Raw genomic sequence first — 3,812 nt, forward strand, 5'->3', positions numbered from 1 at the left:
TGGATAGGAGATTCTGGGTTGAAAGTTCTTTTCTTTAAGGATGTTGAATATTGGCCCCCATTCTCTTCTGGCTTGTAGGGTTTCTGCTGAGAGATCTGCTGTGAGTCTGATGGAGTGGAGTGGAGCAGGAATTCACTACAGATACGCAGCAAGGTGGCAATGCTTCCTTAATTGATTCATGGATTTAGTGAAGGCCAAATCAAAACTGCCGTCTCCTCTGAAAAGAGGGTTATAACAAAATCCCCTTTGCATGCCAAAATTTGTGTTTATTTTCATAATGAAGAGAAAACCATTAAAACAATGTATATGCAATACTTTGTGAACAGTAATGTGCTATATAATTTCAATCCCATTATTGTCAATGTGTGCATCATGATTCCCTCAATTTATCTACTCTTGCTGTTATACTTGGGTTTTAAAACCAATGTGTGTAACAGAAAACTGTTTCCTGATACCAGAATTAAAAGCTATAGTGATGTCAATCTGACACGTATTTAATGCTATGGTATTTTTCATTGCTTTGGTCAGCATGTAATTCAGAAGAAGGACAGGTGATGGAACAGAGTACCGGTCGGGACTGGGCATATTTGTGTTCTGGGTTTATATCTTCAGTTAATTAACTGTGACCTCAGGCAAGGCTCCTTCTTTCTCTGGTCTTCAGATTTGCCATCAGTGATGTAAGGATGCTGGATAACATGCTCTCCCAGGTCCCTTTCCCATACATAGTTGTGTGCAAATATCTGAGCTGAACTAACCAAAGCATATCAAACAAAGCTTGCTGAAGACTTTATAAGCACATGGCAGACCAGAAGAGAAAGTTTTCAGTAGAGGTTCTCACAAATTTGAGCCCTGTGGATTAGTGAAGAGACTCTAGCACAGTTGGCCCAGGCCAGAGGAATGCACAAGGCAGGATTAAGGTTATGTTAACATCTGGGCCTGAGTGGTGACAATTTTCTAAGAAAGATAATACAACAGATTGGTCTGGACTGAAACTGCTATTTCAAATGGTTAGGAATCCCAAGTCCTCACACTGGGCAGAGCAGATTTTATAGAAAAATAAATTCTATCAATCATACTAACAACAATGGTAGTCCAGTAGTTATTGTAATAATAGCTGTGTTGTGTGTTTATGCTCTTCAATAGTCAGGCACTATTATAAGAAATTTGTGTGCATAAACTCAGATAATCTTCTCAGCTCTGTTTGGCACATACTGTGATTACCCAAAATTTACACAGACAAGTTAAGTCTGTGGCCAAAAGTTACACAGAATCAGATTTTATATTCAAGCAGTCTATCTCTTTAGTTAGGAATTGCATTCACTGTGCTACATAACACACACACACACACACACACACACACACACACACACACACACGTACATACATACAAACCTTTTCTTAGAGACCTATATTGTTAAACATAAAGTACATTCACCAGGGCCTTCAGAGAACTATTCTATTCTCAAATTCAAAAATTTCATCTTTATTTTTAAAATTTTTACTTTTATAACATTTTGCAGCAGCACACACCTCCTCTGGTTCACCCCTTGACAAAATTAGGCATCTTCTCGGAGACGCTGCTGAAATGCCACCACAAATTACATTACTGACTCTCAGTGGAAATAATTCCCTAATCTTCTCTGCTGCCACACCACTTTGAGTATGTTCTTAACATTCCTACTGTTGTCAGCTTTATTTCACTAGCTGTTTATCCAGGCTCATGAAGTCTGCTTATGCAGTAGCGGGTTGTTTCCTCTCGGGCTCGAGGTTGATGTTTTACACACTTTGGTATACCCAGTCTTTTCTAATGTTCCTGGAATAAAGTAAGTGCCTGGTAAATGTTTTATGAATGAATGAATAGCAAAATATATCATTTCAAATGACCCTTCTGATAAACCCATTAGGCAGCATTCATCATCCTCACCATATTTTAGAAAATAAAATGAGACTCAAAGAAGTAATATGTGTTCTCTAAGTTCTCTCCAGTAACCAAAAATGCAGATGAGACCAGAAGCCCAATTTTTTTGACTCAGTCCAGTGTTTTGCTAGCATTGTTACAATTCTCTCAGGAACCTGGGAGAAATGTGTGATGATGTGACCCTTGAAGGTATCTTCAGGGTGGGAATAGGGACTGCAAACTCCGTGGACAGTTGTTTCTCTGCCTGGAAGTGCTTGCACACCAACCAAAGAATAAGGCATAGATAACAATGGATATTCCAGCTTTGGAGTTCTTTCATTCACTTATTAATTTAATACAATTTTGTTCTTTGAGAGCCTACTGATGTTTAGGTACAGTTCTGCTTTTAGACCATAGTAAAACAAAAACAGATGAAGTCCTTGTTCTCATAAAGCATATGTTTCAGCAGGGAAGACAGAAAATAAGTATATATGCATGTCAGATATTATTTCTATTTTTTTCTATCCACCAATAATTGGCACTTACAGAAGATCTGGAGTGCAGACCAAAGGAAAAGTAAATAAAAGGAAAATAATCACCCATGGAAGTGGAGGCAGTCAGTTGGGCAGACAGCCCAGGGGGGGTTTGCAGTAGCAACCAGGCTATCTCCCATGCATGCACACTCTTGTGATTTTACTGGCAACTTTGCAATTTCAGCTCTAAATTTCCTGAAAGTTGACTAAGGCCTTGTCTACTCTTTGTTCTACCAGACCTTCCAATGGTTTTGCATGCATTTCCTCCATTAAAATTTTTCTTCTTAAAATAACTACAGTGTTCTCTGCTTTCCTGATTGAACTTTCAAATATAATGTTAGGTAGCAATAAATTCAGCGAAATGGAAAGAACTACAGTAAGTGGATGAAGTATGTTAGCAAGTGAAGTGAAGATCATAGAAAGCTTGCCTGAGGGTGTATCATTTTCAGAGAGACCTGAATGAAGAGGACATGTTGATATCTGAGGGGAGTATATTTTGCTCCTAGACAATGACAAAACAAGGGACAGACTGCAAGTATAAAATTGCCACCTTCATGGAAAATCTTCAAGACCAATCTGGCCATAGGAGTGTGAGAATAGAGAAAATGGATAGAATATGAGAGATCCAGGGCTTAGTTCATGGAGAAACTTGAGGGCTATAACAAGGCATTTGGATTTTATCCTCAAAAGGATTTCGAGAAGAGAAGCGACATGATGGAATACATTTGGGGAACCCCACCACGTGTTAACAGAGCCCACATTAGTTTGTCAACTGTGCTGCCATATTAACAGCTAATATATATGCAGAATTCTAAAGTTTACAAAGTGATTCTTTATTATTCATTCATTAGATCTTAACATTAACCCTGAGGTGTTAATATTCTGATTTTATAGGTAAAGAATTGGAAACTATGAGAATTTGAATTGTGAACCTGAAGTAAACAAGTGGGAAATGACAAAGCTGAGCATCAAATCCAGGTTTCCTGAGCCAAAGTCAAAGACCCATTCTGGGGGCCACAGGTGGCTTTGTTCTTTTCTTCTTTTCCCTTTCCTACTTTTATTCTAGGTTCATGGGTTACATTTTCAGGATTGTTACATGGATAAGTTGTGTGTTATGTGGATTTGGTGTACAGGTTATTTTGTCACCCAGGTAGCAAGCACAGTAAGTGATAGGCAGTTTTTTCATCTCAACCCTCCTCTTAACCTCCATCCTCAGTGTTTCTTCCATTCTTTGTGTCCATGTGTATTCAATGTTTAGCTCCTACTTATAAGTGAGAACATCCATATTTAGTTTTCTATTCCTGTGCTAACTTGCTTAAGACAATGACCACCTGCTGCAGCTATGTGACTGCAAAGGACATAATTTAATTCTTTTTTATGGC

This window comes from Cebus imitator, unplaced genomic scaffold, assembly GCF_001604975.1.
Source record: "Cebus imitator isolate Cc_AM_T3 unplaced genomic scaffold, Cebus_imitator-1.0 Scaffold466, whole genome shotgun sequence".
NCBI classification, from domain to species: Eukaryota; Metazoa; Chordata; class Mammalia; order Primates; family Cebidae; genus Cebus; species Cebus imitator.